Here is a 19964-nt window from a genome sequence, read left to right on the forward strand (position 1 = left end):
GTTTTATATTGTAATAATATTTCACAATGTTACTGTTTTACTGTATTTTTGTTAAAAAGTTCCTTCAAAAACATTTAAAAATCTTAATGACTCCTAACTTTTCACCGATAGTGTAAAATAGAACCTAATTTTAACATTTTTCCTTCCCATCCAGTCCAATGCAAAGCATGCTGGAAGCTAGAAATCCCCTGGCCAGCTTCTGTTAATGCCAACAAAAACTATTCATGTACTGCCAACACAATTACAGTAAGTAAAACTCCATTTTACAGATTTTACAAAGTGGATTGCACACAATTAAATCAAGTTGTGGGAAAAAGTTTTATAATTGTGTTAAATCAAGTAAATTGAAAAAGCAGTAACAAATCTTCTTATCTCTCTCTTTCTCTTTGCTGCCTTCAAAAAATGAATTTGGGCATGCTGTCTTTTTGGGCTTATACTGCCTTTTTTCAGCATTTTCAGCATTCGGACAAAGCCAACTTCCAGAATAAAATCAAACACGACACTTTAAAACACAAAGGAATTACTCTGTACTTTTTAACAAGGTTGGTGTAAAGGTTCTTCACTTAAAAACCTGCCAGTCATGTAAACAAAGCAATCTACAGAGAATCAGAGGCAGTTCAGAGGTCAGTCTGACCTTTAGTTATGTGTCTCTGGCCTCTTCTCTCATGCACGGTTCAGCACACTCTGAAACCATACAGCTCGTCTGCATACTAATTCATCATGAGCTGCTCGGGTCTGCATCTTCATCCCTCTCTGTCATCCCTTCCATCCACACTCAGTCTGATAACTAATCAGGGAGAGGAAACAGAGAAATGTGAATAGGTATACACATATTTATGATATATTTGGCAGGTGTCTTTGCTTCTGCTGTGTTAAAATACCGGCAGGGCTGCAATATATTTCATCTTCGCATTTATAGTCAGAAATTTCTAATGCATTGCATGTATATTTGAAGAAATCAATGTCATTGTGTAGAGAGCCTTAATCTGATTGATTGTCATGGTAAAAATGAAATGGGGAAATTGTTTTTCACCACTTTCTTATTTAGAGCATTGAGAAAATGGTAAACACAGCTCAGTTAACAGAAATCCATTAAGAGTATGTGAGGGAAATGCTAATGCTCCACACAGGCCTTTGTCTATAAGATTACCATTCCGTTTGGCTATAATGTGCATACAATTAACGGTGAGTTGAAATGAACTGAACACACACCCAGCTATAACAGGGAACGTTCTCAGAACTTTGGCCAAGATTATGAACAAACATTATTCCAGTAACGTTAATAGAACGTTTGCTCAAAGTTATCTGGTCTTTTTTAATGTTATGTTTATAAAAACGCACTTATTTTACATGCAGTAAATGTGTTTTTACATGAAAGTAAGTTCAAAAGTTTGAGGTTGGTTAGATTTTTTAAAAGTTTTTGAAATTATATTTTGCTCACAGAGGCTACATTTTTTTAAAAATCAAAAATATAGTAAAAACAGTAATATTGTGAAATATTATTACAATTTAAAATAACTTCCTTCAGAAATCATTCTAATATTCTGGTAAAGAAATATTTCTTAGTATTAACATCAATGTTTTGTGGAAACCGTGATTTAAAAAAAAAAAAAAATTAAGGATTCTTTAAAGAATAGAAAGTTCAAAGAACAGCATTTATTTAAAATATATATATTTTTGTAATATTATAAATGTCTTTAGTGTCATGTTTGATCAATTTATTGCATTTTTGCTGATTACAAGTATTAATAATTTCTTTATTTAAAAAACCTCTCACTGACCTCAAGCTTTTAAACAGTGTATTTGCCTTCATAAAAATGGGAAGATTGAAAACTCCCATCACACTTTGATTAGTGCCATAATTTCTTCAAAATTCTGAGCTTTTTGAAATAGCATTCCAAATGAATATGAATACTTTTAACATTTTTTTTTTTAATGAATTCTTGTCATACTTCACCAAATGCGACTACAAAGTAAAAAAAAAAAAAAAAAAATTCCAGTGCCAAAGTGAAGAAGAACACACTTTGATCAAAGACACATCAGTAGCATTCAGAAGAGGTGCTTCAAGCGTGTTTGGAAGCGTGTTCTTATACATGGAGTGCTGCTCTTACATGCTGAGCTAAAGTAGCTGCTCTCCTGGACTATTTTACATTAATGTGTCAGTGCCTCTGATCTTCTCTTGACTGGGGTTTATGTTCTGATATGGAACCAATGAGCTAGTGGCGTAGAGCAAATCTCTCCCCCGTGAAAGATTAGACAGGCCCCACCCATAGTTACATCACAGATACTCATAGGGCCCTATTTTAAAGATCTAAACCAGAGGTGTCCAGACTGGGCCACTGTCCTGCAGAGTTTCACTCCAACCAGCTCCAAAACACCTGCCTGTAAGTTTCAAGTATGCCTAGTTAGTCCTTGATTAGCTGGTTCAGGTATGTTTAATTAGGGTTGGAGCTAAACTCTGCAGAACAGTGGCCCTCCAGGACCGAGTTTGGACACCCCTGATCTGAAGCGCATGGCGCAGGTGCACTTAGGGCGTATCCGAATCCACTTTTGCTAGTTTAATGACAGAAAAAATGGTCAGTGTGCCAGGCGCATGGTGCAAAAGGGTTGTACCTTGTCTCTTAATGAAGTTTCATGATTGTGTTTTGGGCTTAACGCGCAATAAACATATCAGAGTGTCATCTCCCATTCCCTTTAAAAGCCAGGTGCGCTTGCACCATGGCGGATTGCTAATTACATGGTGGAATTTAGACACCCTCAACCTGACGAGTCAGTTTACATGTGTGTATTGCCACGATTGGTCAAATAATTAGCCAATTTCATTCGTCATTACTGCAAATATGTAATTCTGAGGCATTTTTAACTTTATGTACACAATAATAATCTTTTTCATTGTAATCCTTTTATTTTTAATATTTGGCATGTTTGTGTGCTGCTGTGCGTCCCTGTGTGTCACAAAACTAGATAACAGAAACAGAACATGAAACACTAACAGATCTCTCTAGAGCTATGCATCTTCACTTATTACAAACCACTCTGACTTTATTTATTTCATTCAAAACTTCTTAATGAGGTTGTTGATGTTTTATTAAAAATAATAACGTTTGAAGTCACCGTTATGGAGGTAAGCGCTTGTTTTAGTTGGGCTCCTGGCCCTTGACATTTAAACTTTACTTTTTCTCTGATTGTTGTAACTGTGTTTTTAAAGTGCATTTGTTACAAAAAAAATAAAATAAATAAATAAATAAACACAATTGGTAGGAAAATAGAATATAAAAATAAGATTAATTTGGTTGCTTAATATTGATGATTTCATAATTGTCATACAGTGGTGTTTTCACTGATCTCTGAATATTGTATTCTTTTCATGTCATTGTAGCCAAAATAAAAAATCCTGTCCTGCTTTGATTTTTGTAAAAGTTTTTGGCATTATGCAGAAAATATTCAGACAGGACCATACAGCCTCACATAGACATCACGATTCAGCATAATGAACCTCAACAATGGTGACAAAATTTTCAGATAAACAGATTAAATCTGAACATCACAAAACACGCTAGCTACTAAAGTCACAGAAAAAGATTTTTGTTTAGTGTCACCATTGTTGAGGTTTATACGCTGATATCATGATGTCTGTGAGTCTAGCTCACTGCTCAAACTCTGTCTGCATAATGAATTTAAAAAAAAAAGATAAAACTCTTAAAAATAGAAAAAAAGCTAACAGTTAAAGGTGTTACAGAGGATGTTTTGTTTTATACATTTTTGCAATATTACTTGAAACTATCTTTACTAACTGATAAAAAACTATTTATTAGGTGCACTGAAAGGAATAATATTAATATACATCATCTGTGCACAAGGTAGGGCCTTAAAAACATCAGCCAATCGTTTATGCGATCATCGCGTAAATGATTGGCCCTCTGGCTTGTCAATCACTGCCATGACGTTCCTTGTGAGAGACGTGCGCGGCTGCGCGCTCCAGTAACTTTCCACACTCTACAGGCGCTGCATGAAATATTTTTGTCAGGAGACAGGAGTAACAACTGCCTTACGAGTTACCTGCGGTGAGTCCGACATAATGAATCCACTAACATGACACAGCGAATGCCAGTGGTAAACAAACACTCGTGTTCCAATACTCGTGCACGAGTTTTGGGAGGCGTTCCCTCGAAATGAGTTGTGAAGGAGGGGGGTTGTTCTTACGCATGCGCTCATTTCAAAAACTCACTAACAAAATCTTTGGTTTTTCAGTCGACGAAAAGATCCTCTGTAGCACCTTTAACACAGACTCTGGAGAGGATCAGTGAATCAGGACACTGTAACTAACCACTGTATTAAGCCTGCCGCGATTGGTCAAAATAATCGACTGCGTTGATGCTGATAATTAGTTGACTTCAATATTTTTAATCGACTTCAATATTTATAATACCTTTTAAATTTCGTTTTCAAGCTTTGACTAAAATAACAACCGTTTCCTCCACACCACTAGTGTGAGCTAACGTTACGCGCGTCACGTCAAAGTTTCCAAGGATGGCGGGTTGGCGGGTGAAGCGGAGTCGAGTGCGATGTCAAACGAGTTTGTTAGCAAAAAGAAGTACAGATTAGCTGATAATAAAAAGGTGGTTTGTACACTCTGGTTTCGTTGGCCTGCCACAGCAGCACAAGCTCGATGCATGAACGACTGATGAGGAAACATTAGGGGCTATTCTGGATGATGGGCCGCCGGTAAAGGTAAAGCCACAGTCACGTAAGTGTTTTTGTCCATTAAATTAAGTCAGCCTTTGTAGGCAGAACGTTTAAAATCCTCTGTCCTGCTAAAGGGGCTGTTGACATATCGCGTCTTTTGCGCGAGCTACGTTATGGCGACAAGAACCAACCGATCAGCTTCGGCCTTTCCGTAATAACATGGAAAGCTCAGTCGAACAGCTGATCATAGCTGTACTGGGCGGGTTTTTATTTCTCCTCTCCATAAATATATCTAGTAGTAAAGCAAATGCGAGGGCTAGAAATCAATTAATCCTTTGCTGATACTTCACCACCAAAGAGAGCGCAGTTCATGGTTGCAATAGCAACCACGGACGCCAGGGGAGCGCAGGCGCTTTGGAAAGACGAAATCGGCGCGGCCGCGCTTTACACGCGTTTTTAGACGCGACATGTGAACAGCTTTTTGAAGTAAGAGAAGTTGGGTCGCGAGAACTGGAATTGAGAACCACTGTAACGGTTGGATTGATCTGTGCCTGCGTTTGTTAATGTGCAGGTTTGATGTAATTAATTAATTTACTTCTGCCTGTTTTAATGACATTGCGTGGAGGTATAATAACATAACGGCATAAATTACATAAAGAATAACATTAAAAATACAAATGTAGGCTATATATAATACGTACACATGTAATAAATACTATTCATATACAATATGAGAAGAGTTTGATAAGTTGTGTGACTGAATTCATGCAAAAAAAGGACTGCTCACCACAACTGGCTGCAGCTCTTACTGATAGTGTCCTGAATATGATTATCAAATTTATACTTCATGGTACACTACTGAATGCCAAAGTTGCAAGTTAAATAAAATGTTCTTTTCCAATAAAAATTGTTGATTTTTGTTGGAAAATAGTCATTTAGATAAAAAATAGTCATTAGTGGCAACCCTACACTGTATAGCTATATAACCACGTTTATCTGATCAGAATTTCTCTTGCTGTTTTTGCTGTAACAATCGTGTTTTGAAAACACAGTTAAAGCAGCCAATAAAAAGCTAAAGGCAGGAACACACCAAGCCGACGGTCGGCCGACTAAGTTTTCTCAGTGTGTTCCGCACCGTCGGCTGAAGTTGGTCCTCGTTGGCTTTTTTTCATTCTGATTGCCTGTTCAGATACTGCCGCCTACTGGTTCGGAAAGGCTTTTCATCTCACGCAGGCGCAGAACTGACGTGCTACTTGGCCGTCGGCTGTTTAGCGTCGGTTTGGTGTGTCAGGGCAACTTTGGAAACAAACGCTGCCGACATGAGCCAACCCCACAGTCTGCTTTCGTCGCCACTAGTTCGTTGGCGTCGGCTTGGTGTGTTCTGGCCTTAATATTAAAATGGCATGAATTAAGAGCCCATCTAAAGCTAACGCTCACCTTCATAATTTTATTATTTTCTATAAAACATCAATATCTAACCTATCACCTGCTAACATTCCCAAAACGTTTAGAGACGGTCACGATGTGGAGTTCTTTTAAGGTTTGGGGGATGTTATTTGGTGGACCTTCAAGGAACATTCAGGATGTTCTGGGAATATTTAGGGGACTATTACTATAGGACGTTCTGTTAACTTCCCAAATGTCCTCTTTGTATCGTTCTTGCACGACCATAAAATAACCAAAAAATAATGTCCCCCTAATGTCATTTCGTGAACGTTATAAAATGACCAGCAGAGGACCATGTGGGAACGTTCTGTTACTGTCCCAAATGTCCTCTTTGTAACGTTCTTATTTGATTAAAATAACCTAAATGGAACATCCCCCTAAAGTCATATAAGGAACCTTGAACTGCAGCACTTTCATTACCAAAAGAGGATGTTTTAGGAAAGTCAATAATGTTCTGTAAAGGTTGAGAATTTTCGTCACCTTTAGAGAACTTTTAGGGAACGTTGTGCAAGGTCACGAGAACTTCGCCTTCTACGTGGAAAATGATTAAAGAAATGTTATAAGCAAGATAGTGTAAAAGCGTACATTTCTTGTCTATTAGCACGCTCTGCTGCTTACACCAATGGCTGAAAGCAGACAGTTAGGATAGCAGAATATGTGGGAGAGCATTGCTATAGTGTGACTATAGTGTACTGCAATACAGATGGTAACGCATTCTGAGGGATATTTTGAGCTACTCAGGATGTGCTGCCGCTCCATTGGACCCATTTTAATGTGGCAGCGCAAAGCAGTATGGCCGTAGTCTTCCATGGCCAAAGCCTGGCTCACTTCTGAAGCTAAGCAGGAGAACCATCCTTTAATCCGAGGTCCTGACATGCTGTGGTCGTTAACTGCCATTTTAATTATTAATTTGACCTCATTAAGGCAGTAGCGCATTCTGATTAGGGTGTTTTCACTACAGTGGCTGTAGGACTGCTTTGCTCTACTTTGGATTTTATAGTAAATTGCTCTTACGCTTTTTGACTTCTCATTGTGATTCCTTGCGATTCAGTCCTGCCTGTTGTTTTGGTATCTCACCATTTCTCTTCATCTGTTTTCTCGGCAGCCTTTCAAAGGCAGAGACAACCAGCTGTTACTGTCATCTTCTGAGAAGATGTCCACACGCTGTATCCTTTCTAATCGGGACTGATTAGACCGTGATTAGAATGCAAGACTTTAAGTCTGTCCAGTAACTGAAAGCCCAATGGCATCAACAAAAAACAGACTGTCGGTTTCTCCTTTAGTTGGATGAGCTGGAGGGAATCGATTCTTGTTCCTCCTGGAACAAAAGAGCAGGTGCAATCATATAAGCAGGTGATAAACATATTTCTCATGATCTTCAAAACCTTCTTCTCTAAAGCTTAATGCTTCATATTTAAATCACGTTTTGTGGACAAATATAGACTACTATTCAAAATGTTGGGGTTGTGAGAAGAAAAACGGTTATATTGTGAAAAATGAATGAATGGACTTGTTCTCAAGCCACTTCTTGGTTGTCTTTGCAATATGGGCAGGAGCATTGTCCTGTTGAAAAATAACATCTGATCATTCCTCTTTAGATAGCAACTTTTCATTTGTGGGAAGCAAGCCAATCTGCAAAATTCTCCTGTACTCCAAAGCATTAATTGACTTTTCACAGTGAAGTGGCTCACCAATACTAGCAGCTACAAAGGCTCCCCACACAATGACACCTCTTCTTCCATGCTTCAATGTGCTAGACATGCATTTATTATTATATTTCTCAGCAGATTTTAAAAGACACCTCTCTGGAGCTTCATTGTCCACACACAACTTCCCATATTCTGCCAAAAACTTTGATGATTTTCTAAAACAGCAATGGCTTTTTAAGTAGTACATTTGCTTAACCTTTACTAATTTCCTGACCAAATATTTGTGGTTAAGACAATTAAAAGACAATCAATCAATAAGTAAGTACGTGTGCGTGATGGTTCAAGCTCACACTCAGTACTCAGCACACAGTACCTGCTCTCTCATCTCATCAGGTCATTGCTCAAATGAAATAATCCCACCAGTGTAAATGAGGTTTAGGGCAGATCAGTGAGGTGAGAGTGTTTTATATGTTCTGCAGTGGTGTGTGACATACTAACTCTGACCCTGTGTGCTTATGAGTGGAGCAGTCTGGATCGATAGCACATTAACAGCCATGTGTCTTATTTTCAACTGCACCCACTGTAAAAAGTTTCTTCTGGAATTCTTCACCTATAACATTACCTTTCTCTCTCGTACACACATGCGTGGTTACCATTTAACATTTAAACCTACCATTACCAAAAGACTGCTCTTGAATTAAGCCAATAACTGTAAACCAAATACCATAACTATAACTCAAGCCAAAATAAAACATTTGGTATATCTTGTGAATAAATCTTAGCTAAATAATAAGCTTGCTTAGTTTCTTTATGAACCCTTTTAATGATCCCAAAATCCTATGATGTATCCTTGAGCTCCAGCATATTAGATTTTCTGAAGGATCATTTTTAGATTTACTGTATTTTTTTCAAAATCATAAAAAATCTTACTTACCCCAATCATTTCAACTGTACTATATGATATGTATTTAATTTTTTATTTATTTAGGTTTTATACTTGTGAGTATGATCTACAAACTGAACAACAAATTCAAAACCCTACTTAAATTACAGTATGTCTATGATATATAAATATAAAGTCAAGTAAACACTTTGAAATCTAAGATTATCATGCTGACAAATTGAACAAAAGCTGCACAAACTATAACATAAAGATGCTAATGCTCAACATAGAAACTAACATGTGAAATAGCTAGAATTCTGACTGGAAGGTAAAAATGCAAAAACACACTCCACTGGCTTCCTGTTTGAAGAGGACACTAGAGACTTGTTCAGTGCCATACTGCCAGGCAAAACAGTTCAAGTTCAGAGCACTGCATGCATCATAATTCAAACTCTGGGACTCTGTGATAATCTCACCTAGGCACAAGTGTTAAACTTTAATCACAAACTCACATTGCATATAAGCTGAAGAGAACAGACCTCCACCTCTTGGTCGTGGCTGAGGGCCTCTACATGCGAGTCATTCTCAGGGATGAGATCGATGATGACAAGCCTGAACAGAATAACATGAGGACAGAGCTGTTGTTGAAAATTAGTCACATGGCAATCTAAGAGGCAACAGACAAACATGACAGTTAAACTGATATTTATAATGTTTGATTTTAAGGCCTCAGGTGAGATGCTGGAGAAATGATTATATGTGTATACGGAGTATGTGATTTTATATATATATATATATATATATATATATATATATATATATATATATATATATATATATATATATAAAATCACATACTCTGTGATTAATTAATCTAAATTAATCGCATACATAATTTTTGCTGTGAAAGTATTAAATATTTCAATTCAAATGAATCAATGCAGGGTTTTTCCTGGGTCAAAAATGGTCTTCAGTGACAGACATGGTCATCCACACAAACAGTAAAAAGTGCCCTACCCACGTGATCTGCGAGCCCGATACTGACAATAAAGTACCCGTCACTCTCACTGTAATTCTTTCTTGCCCTCTTTGCAAAAAAAAAAAAAAAAAGTGATTTTATAAATTTGTAAGAGAAGATGCTTTTTTGCTAAACCTGAAAAGTATTAAAAAGTAGCATTTAGAAGTTATATTAACTAATAATATAATTTTCTACCATATACAATTAAATGCACCTAGCTAACAACAACTTGCTTTGTTCTGGTTTCACCTCACTCCAGTCTAAACTAACTGATTTTATAGGTAGGCCTAATTTACTACACATTGTCATTTAAATAACCTGAAAATATTGTGGATTATTAAGGCTAATTTTACTAACCACTCTTGCTAAATGGGGTAAACACACTTATGTTCTCATTTCAGAGTTGTTCGAGTAAATGATTCATTCTAGACCGTGTGGACAGATCAGTTGTTGTCATGATTCATTAAAATGAATCTGTTCAAATGAGTCATCAGGTCGCGAATTGGACATTAGCGGACGTTGACGCGTTGCGTGCGAATCGCGACTGTTATTAGGACATCGCAAAAGATTTGTCAACACAGAAAACACTTCACCACTGGATAGGATTTTCTTTTTGTTTGCTGAACGTGTGGTTTATGTCAGCTGCACGTGCAGGGCGCCTGTCAGAGAAGATGAGGTGACGTTCTTTTGAGCACTATTCACACCCAACGGTTATTCAGGAAAAACATTCTCCGAATGCACCTCGTGAAACATGGATTCAGTCTTACGAACTTTTAGCATTGTCAGTTGATTTAGATTATTAAATGTTTTAGGCCAAAAAATTTTTTGTCACATACAGCAAACATCTCCTCACTATCCGCTAGCTGCCTGTCCCCTGAACACACTGTAAAAAAACTGTCTCTGTAGTCGCCACAAGTTCCAAAAACGGCAATAAAAACAAACTGGTGCAGCCTGGACCACAAAACATAATAAACACGCTCCAGCCAATAACCGACAAGAATGATTTTAAATGCGCGTTCATGACTGTTTCAGGAGGGGAGGGGGAGGAGGAGGAGGAGGGAGGGTCTAGCTAGCCTCTGTTTTGTTTGACAACACTTCGAATGTCAACAGGAAGTTACTCCACCCAGGATCGCTTAGAGCACCTTTAAGATCAACTTGAGGGGACAGTTCAACCAAAAAAAAAAAGAGATCTTTTGCAGAAAGATGGCGGTGAACACTAAAAAAACTTACAGTATCAAGCTCCAAAAATGATGTAAATATTGTGAAAGTAGTGCATATGTCTTGTGCATTATATTTTTAGTCATTATTCATAAAATCTTGGTCAATGAACACAACAGAAAAGAACAGCTAAATTTGTGCTTCACAGAAAAAAGAACATCATACTGGTGGTTTGGAATGAAATGAAGGTGACAAAATGTTCAGTTTCACAAAATGTGTCTTTGGGTGAACATCCATTACATACTGCTTTATTGCTTCATAAGTCAAATTATATGAACCATTAAGTATGAATTTGTAGCTTAAAGTCCTTGAGAAATCTGCCTTTGAACCATTTGAAATGACTCTAATTCAGGTTTTTTTTTTGTTTCACTGTCTTGTGCTTCTTAATATTCTATGACTCTAATAAAATTAAAAGCATAATGTGACTGTGGATGCCTGGATACTACATCTCACATTCTTTCTTAATATTACCCAAAAACATTTAGGGGGTTTACAAAGATCACTTTCCCTAGTTGCCTTCATCCATGGCTATTTAATTTGATTGTTTTTTTGCCTATAGGAGGTCTTCTCAAACTATTGAAATAGGGGACCACTAATCAGGACACATAAAAACTCCCATCCATCTATTAGTATAGCTGAATCTGATGGTATAAAAAGTTGCATCCATCACGTATCATGGGTAAAAAAGGTAAATTTAATTTCTATGGAATTCTATCAGATTAGAAACCAATCTCACTTGAAAAATAGAAATCTGATGCAAACTTTTCAAGGCATAAAGTTTACGTTTTTAAAACATTTATTCTTTAACTTGTATCAAGGTCTGATGCTGGCAGTGCCTTGTAAATTTGGGTATTACAAAATAAATGAACTGAATATTCAATGGCAAATCTTGTTGGCATCAAATCAAGATTAATGAATAAAAAAAAAATCAAGATTAATGAAACATGGCAGGGCACAAACATTGCAATACAATTAATTTAGGCTTAATTGGAAAAAAATATGATTAAGTATTTTAATTTATTATTTTTCCAATTTTAAAAACTATAATACTCAGTGGTATCAATTTATATAAAAAACTTTTTATAGGGCCCATTACAATCCCTGCTAAAATAAAATAAAATAAAAAAATAATACAACAAAACAGCCTAGGCCTTAGAGTGTTTTTTTCCCCCAGCAGGTATGTTCAAACCAAAGCACCACAGCAAATCCATCTCTCTTATCTTTAATCCAGAGTCCATCCACACCACAGATCCGTGAGTTAACTATGACAACATGCTTACTGAACCGAAGACTCCACTTCACTCTGTATTTACCGCAGCGGTCAGAGCTCAATTAAACAAGCTGACCTGTTCATGAAGACATCATCACTGACCTGAGCAGTGTACAATGACTCAATGTCTGTGCTTTATGAAGCAGGAAAGCTTTGGAAGTGTTTACCTTCACACTCTCAAATCGATCTGACTTACATTGACCTTATCATCACCTGCAATCATTTTCGGCCCTGAGTGGTAATGTGCCTCGTGCCCGGCCCCGGTTTGTTTTCACAGACAAATCACCTCACTTCCGACTTACCACAATGCTGGTGTGTGCGTGTGTGGGCGCGTGTGCGTGTGTGTGCAGTCATGCCTGTCGGTAGAATTAGATGGTCCAGTGGTGAAGGCTGTACGTCCTGTGATGGATGCATTTCTATCACACCAAGAGTCTTTTTTTCTCATCAGTCCTTAAGGAGGTGAAACCGCAGGTCTTTATATTATGCTGAGTGAGCAGGTCAGGGCCGTCCGCTCAAGCTGTGGTATATATTACTGCACAGTCAAGCTTTTTTTAAATTATTTTTACTATGCTCTAGCAACAGTAGGACTTACCATTTCTATTTTAGATTTTATGTTCTTAATGATGCAACAGTGATGCTCAAAAATATTTGGACATTTTAGCCACACTTGCATTGCAAGATATCAAACCTATGGCATGTATTTATTTATTTATTACTATTTTATTATTTTTATTTATTATTTTTTTTTTTTTTACATAATTTAAATCATTTATTATCATTTTAAAATATCATCATTTAGTTTTTATTCATTTATTTTTGATAACTTTCTGAATTTAGAAGGTAAATAGTTCCAATCTAAATGCCAATTTATTGTTTTTAATTTACAATTTATATTTATTATAAAATATTAATCATTTATTGTTTATTTTTTGTTTTTAATTCTAAATAGTTCCCATGTTGAACTAAATATTCAGTTAGCTTAATTAAATTTAATTAAATTAATTTCAATCTTCTTAATGAACTATATACTGTAACATGGTTATTGTACCAAGTTATATTCTCATTATTCAGTATCACCAGTCTTACTGTTATTGCCATGAGCCACTTCAGGGTGAGGATTACAGTGATTTTTACCATGTTTTAATATCCTATACCGAAGCTACACTCTTAAAAATAAAGGTTCTTTATTGGCATCAGTGGTTCCATAAAGAACCTTTAATATCCAACCTTCCATTGCCTAAAAATGTACTTTATAGTGGGAAAAATGTTCTTTAAATCACAAAAATGCTCTTTATACTAAGAAAAAAAAAATGGTTCTTTTAAGAAATGTGCACTGAAAGGTTCTTTGGAGAACCCAAAATGGTTCCTCTGTGGCATCACTGTGAAAACCCTTTTGGGTGTAAAATCACTGTTTCGCACCTTCAAAAGAACCTGCAAAAATGCTATAGTTAGAGTTCTGAAAGAAAAAAAAAAACAACAACTCAGAAACATATTCAAAAATTCAGACATGTTTAAGTGTCCAAATACTTTTTGGGTACACTGTACCGTACAGGCTATTTATGCACAAGTTTGAGTGCTATACTCAAAGAAATCGAGTTCTAAAACTTGTTTTTGATGACTTTGGCTGTCTGGATGTAAAATAAAGTGTGTTAGACAGCAGTGACATGCACAGTAGCTCTCTGCTTGCTATAATTGCTTTGGTGGGAGGAGAACGCTCCATTATTTCCACTTATCAGCCTGACACTGTAACGCCAATAAAAGAACAGAGGTGTGAACGGAGTGACAGGTGAACTCCAGTCGACGGTACTTCTACTGACACCAGAGACTCCTCACATCTGCCTTCAACTTGCTGTGAAGAACTAGTCTTTTATATATAGCTATCATTACAGCAGCGTAACGTCCCTCCTGTGCCATGAGCTCAGTTTGTCATAGCCTCAGAAAGCAATACTGTAATCCACAACATCATTAATGTTTATGTCCACAAGGGAAGAATAGAGTTTTATGTTTACTTGGATCTTAGGATTATTGGCTTGGTGTATAGGGCTCTGGCAAGCAAATGACATCTGAGAAGAAGAAGAAGAAAAAAAACCCTGACCCAAAAACGAAGGGTTTATCCTGAAGAGATGCTTTAAATTACCTGGAAATATATAGCCAGGGGAAGTTTAGGGTTTTCAGCACAAACACTATTTGATTGCCTGTCATCTATCTGCCTGTACACTTCACACAGGTGGGAAAAGACACAAAAATAGCAGGTGGAAATCATTTCTCACTTGCACAACTTTTTAAACGGTGAGATATATGTTGAGTACATCCTTGCGTTATTTCCCGTTATCAGTAAGATGATTTAGAGACACACTTTCTGACTTCAATTTGCAGCTCTACCATAATCAGACCTTTTCCATCGAATGGTTTATGATAGTCAAAGAAACTTGACTGAAATAAATTGCTTTTCTGGAGAAGTTTGTGTATGTGTGATGTGTTAAGGACCTTTAAACCAACAAAATGCAAGCCCTTTTTCGCTAACACCAATGTTTGCTTCTGTTAAATGCCTGAGATATTTTTTTCACTTTACCACAGTTAAGCCAAATCTATTCAATTAAATTCTATAGGCATAACACCTCGTGAAGTGCCTAAAACCCACATAAACCGTGGTAAAATCACTGTAATGCATTGCCTTGAGTGGCTCATTGCTCTTATAAATTGGCAGCGACAGCAATATTATAAAAGACACCAATGTTAATAAAAATCTGAATAAAAAGTTTTTGCCCTCAAATGATATAGCTATTGGAACAATATTAGTTAAAATGATCATTTGTTTAGTTCCTGAATGAATCAATGTTTTTGAACAATCATTTGAAATAATGATTCAATGACTCACTTGACACTACTGTTGGAACCATGTAACCTGCAGAATGAGCTCATCCAATAATGCCCTATCACAGTGGGATTTTATCAAACAGCAATAAATAAAATTCTGAAGGAATCATTTACATTTCTTAATTTGTCAGATGCTGAAACTTTAATTTTATTAGTATATGTGGCAACTGAACCAATGAACCCATGTTGCTAGTGCCATTTTCTACCACATAAAGAAGCCATATTTATTGTAATTGTTAAAATTTCCAAAGATCAGCATTCTCTTGCAGAGACTTGAAACTTTGAGGGCTGGTAGTACTCACCCCATCTACAACAGTCAAAAGTACGAAATGGCCCATAACGGTCCTAAACTGTTAGGCGTAGGCTCAAGTGTCTTATAGTGTTGGAATCCTTGGCTCAAGACGGACAAAATGCATGCCTTAGATTCACTCATCAAAGTTTTCGGGAATTTTGGATTTTTTAAAAACTTGAAATTTTGCTATAACAGGAAAAAACAAACAAACATGAAAACAGCTATAACTACTTCACTGTTAGTCTGATTGACTTGAAAATGACATGCAGTGTCTTTGTCCGAGGTGCCATGATTGTCTATGAGGTCATTGACGTATCTCACAAAACATGTCTGCCATCGGCCAATGAAATTTGAGCAACTATCAGACAAGGTTAACGGAGACCGATCAGGGGTGTGTTTCCCGAACAATGATGTAACTTGCTGCTGAACTACCATAGTACGATGCATCGTTGAACAAATCAACTAGCTAGTCACAACTGTTTCCCAAAACTGTATTGTCGCAATCTTGTCGTTCAACCACGTTGGTGAATGACGTCACGCAGGTGGTGGAGTAATAACTTCTTTAAATTAATCTGTTTGAGATCGAATTAATGTTAGAGTTTCTGCTATAAATTACGGACATGGCATTAGAGGACTAATTCTCATTTTCCTCAGTTATTTTGCTTTATTTCCCGATCGAATCAAATGCTTGTTCTGACTTACTAGAGCACGTACGCACATGCACACTCTTCAAAAACAGTGCTTTAGTTCTCTTGACAAACTAAAATATATAAATGACATTTGTATATATTAGAAATAAAATATATACATTGTACTTAATGTAAGCTTGCTTATTTTGCTTAATTTATTAAGTCCACATGTCATAAAAACAAGAAACTATGCTTCTAACCACAGCTCGAGAGCTGTCGTTCCAACCACACAAGTTTGCGATGCAGTTTGCGAATGTTCGTTTGAACTATGGTTTCGGGAAACACCAAATCGTTGAACTATGTAAGTAACAACGGAACTTGCGATGTTAGTTGGCTAATGATGCTTTTGGGAAACGCACCCCGGAACGAAACTTGCTGGGCCTGTTTGACTCACGGCCCTAGAGGCCTGTGAGAAATTAGAAAGAAATAGGCCACCGGGGGGCGCCTTCGCGTTTTTCACATGCGTAAAGCATTGTGTATCGTGCGATTTTTCGACCACAACATTGGTACCACATGGTAGAACTCTTCATTCTGAGCAACTTTGCCTCTAGGACCGTCGCTGTCCATCAAAACGTTCGTTAAATATTGGAGATTATTTAAAAAAAAACAACTCTGGTGAACTAGTCCTAGGTTATAGCCCACACAGCAGGAGACTCCTAGGCAGATCCGCATTCAAGTCGCCAAACCCACATGACAGTCACATTCGTTTTGGCACCGTCCAGAGGATCAGCTCTGCCTCCGGGTGGCGCCGTAAATTCTACCGTCAATCAGTGGATCCTGAGCGGACCCATGTCGGATCCGTGGATGCGCACGTGCCTTTACTGTAACGGTTGTCCCAAACGGACCCGCCGCGGAGGTAAGGTTTTAATAGCGGATGCAGCGCGGCGCCATGGCGGGTCCGCTATCTGCCTTCGTTGCGGATCTGTCACTGCGCGCAAGTAGACGCCGATACGTGTCCGTTCGCGGATAAGGTGCGGAAGCCGCGATACTCACGCGGCCAATCCGCTGCGGGGTTCTTTTGCTGTGTGGGAGGGCTCAATCTCAATAACTGTTAAAAAGATTTAAAAACAATCCATTTCCTTTGGTAAATTTCCTGTATTGGCTGTAAATGGTCTTTTCCATCTATGATCGAGATGGTTAAAACATAATACCGTTTTACGCATTTGTTTAAAGGCCTTAAAGCACTTGAACCCCGATAATTGCTGCTCACAGCTATATTGTCAAATTATAATTGTCATGTAGCAGAAAAGAATAAAAACAAGTAAACTTTTCAAGTAAGCAGAGGCCAATCAGGCTATAGACTACCACCAGCATGCCAATTCATCACTGCATACTTTCTTTTTAAATCAACCCCAGTGACGACTTGATTGAAGACTGTTATGTATAATAAATGGGGTGAGGACAGGACCTCTATATGACAGATATTATTATCACAGGGTTTCATTTGTAATACAATAAGGCCATGAAACATTTATCAAATGCTCCTGCTTTAATTCAGCAGCTCGTCACATGATATGGCTTTGGTCTTTATGAGTGTCTCATCCTCTCTATTTCTCCTGTGTAAAGAGGATACAGTCTATGTGTGAAAACCCATGAGTTTTACTACATCATTTCACTTCAACCCTGATAAACCCACACGCCAGGGAGGCATATAAACAGATATATTCTCAGTTTAATTACTCTGCTATCACTGCTGGTGTCTATTAAAGGTCATACTGCCTCCTCACACTACAATACAAACAAAATCGAGATTAATGAGACCTTTGTGTATAATATTCAGTCCTCTGCTGTGCCTGGTAAAAGCATCTTTATTTTGATACGATGCTGCAGGGGCTCTCTGTGTGCTTGTTTAATTGATTGTCTTGTTTGGGTTTTTGGACAGCTGGAAGTCCTGAAGGCACTGAACCGTCTGTGTGCTGCAAGAAAACTGTCGTCACCCTCCGCTTTTATGTGGGTTTACAATTCCCCATTTAGATCTGTTATTGACAACCGACTCAAGTGACGCAATAACAAAGCTATGTTTAACTACATTTCTCAGTAGCAGAGTGCTAGCGTTTCTTTTGTTTAATCATAGCTTTTCAATATTTCAGTAATCATGTCCCATACTTTCTGTCAGCTGTTGAGCAGAAATAACAATGTCTGCTGAATCAATGTTTTGAGTCGGTTCTTTTCAATGAGTCGATCAAACAGGGCTGTGTTTACAATATACTTAGTCTTACAATGCTTTTGGGAGAGACAATTACTGCCAATGGTTTCTTTCTTCCATTTACATAGGCTTACAATGATTTTTTGGAGACGCAGCCCTGGTTATGAAAACTGAATCCGTTTGCAATTGAGTCTGATTCATTCGGATGGCTCACTCCAACACCAAATCATTTAGCTAATTTTCTCACTATGTAAAACAGTAATAGGATACTAACGCTAAACAGCATTTTCAATGATTTGATCATTTGAGCCACATTCAAAAGTAATCAAAAACACATGTGACAACTTATTTTTAGTGTAGCTAAATGCTTATATCACATCAACATGCAGCACATAGTACTGTAAATGATATATGTAGTCATAAATTCAAAGACCCTCACCACAAGTGGTCACAAGAGACAAATTTGAGATGCAAGTTAATACAGATGTAAACAACAATCTGTCCCGGCTGTCCACTTGTGATTGTAAACCGTCTCAAAGAAATTAGATATAGTGCTTCCTTATTTTTCTAAGGTTGGAAGGCCGTTCATTGGAAAATATTATATGCGTATTCTTTGTGAGGGGATTTTGGAAATACATCTTTTGCAGTTATATCTATTTTAAAACAGATTTCCATTTGGCCACTTGAGAACCCACTTGCATCTATATTAACAAAAAGATTGAAGAACCCTCAAACAGTAATTGTGTTCTGCATGATGCCGAACTCCACAGGCTACACTGGCGCATTTCAAAGAGCAGAATAATGTAATTTTCTGTAACATGATGTGGAGGGAGAGAAGTCAGAAACAGTGGGATTAGTGATGACATGCCCCAGAAAGGCTTTTATTTAAAACAGAAATATGAATTAAAAAGTTAATGCACAGGAGAAACGTGCCCTGGGGTGTTTAAATCTATGGGAGTACAAAGAAAAAGAGTCACTGTGTCTTCTAATAAATCTGACTTTTTGTGTTTCAGGGCTGTGTGCTCAAACTGAGCAACTGCCATTGAGATGGATGGGAGTGCTGACAGATTTCTCCAGGTATTAGACCTTCTTGGTAGGCAGATGGTGAGCTCATTACATATAGACAGACAGCAAAATGTTCCTCATGTGCAAACTACCTCACGGACTGGATTGATGATCATTGGAAAGAGGAGGTATTTCTTTTCAAAAGCTTTATAGTATTATATACCAGGGCTCAAAATACAGCTGGCCCGCTGACCTGATATAATTATAATAATTGTATAACTTTTAGCTATTATTGCAAATTTCCTTTTTTTGTGTGTGTGTGAGTGAAAAAATATAGTTATATTATTATATTAAAGGGTTAGTTCACCCAAAAATGAAAATTCTGTCTTTAATTACTCACCCTCATGTCGTTGCACACCCGTAAGACCTCCGTTCATTTTCGGAACACAAATTAAGATATTTTTGATAAAATCCGATGGCTCAGTGAGGCCTGCGTTGCCAGCAATAACACTCCCTTTATCAATGTCTAGAAAGCTACTAAAAACATATTTAAAACAGTACATGTGACTACAGTGGTTCAACCTTAATATCATAAAGCGACTAGAATACTTTTTGTGCGCCAAAAATTAACAAAATGGCGACTTTATTCAACAATATCTAATGGGCGATTTCAAAACACTGCTTCATGAAGCTTCAAAGCTTTATGAATCTTTTGTTTCGATTCAGTGGTTCAGAGCGCCTCCCAGTGGTGAACCATTGCAATTTCAAAACACTTATAACGTAAA

The 19964-nt window shown here is 37.3% G+C and overlaps 1 long non-coding RNA gene across 1 annotated transcript in view; it reads left to right on the plus strand.

Moving 5' to 3' along the window:
- Positions 1 to 4194: 4194 nt before the first annotated feature.
- The window catches only part of LOC125278316, a 59059-nt gene continuing 43289 nt past the window's right edge, over positions 4195 to 19964 (plus strand). Inside the window, exons 1-2 of the long non-coding RNA XR_007187090.1 lie at positions 4195 to 4747; positions 19188 to 19367. This is a non-coding gene — a long non-coding RNA (uncharacterized LOC125278316). The remainder of the gene's footprint in view (positions 4748 to 19187; positions 19368 to 19964) is intronic.

The sequence above is a fragment of the Megalobrama amblycephala genome, linkage group LG11 (genome assembly GCF_018812025.1).
Source record: "Megalobrama amblycephala isolate DHTTF-2021 linkage group LG11, ASM1881202v1, whole genome shotgun sequence".
NCBI classification, from domain to species: domain Eukaryota; kingdom Metazoa; phylum Chordata; class Actinopteri; order Cypriniformes; family Xenocyprididae; genus Megalobrama; species Megalobrama amblycephala.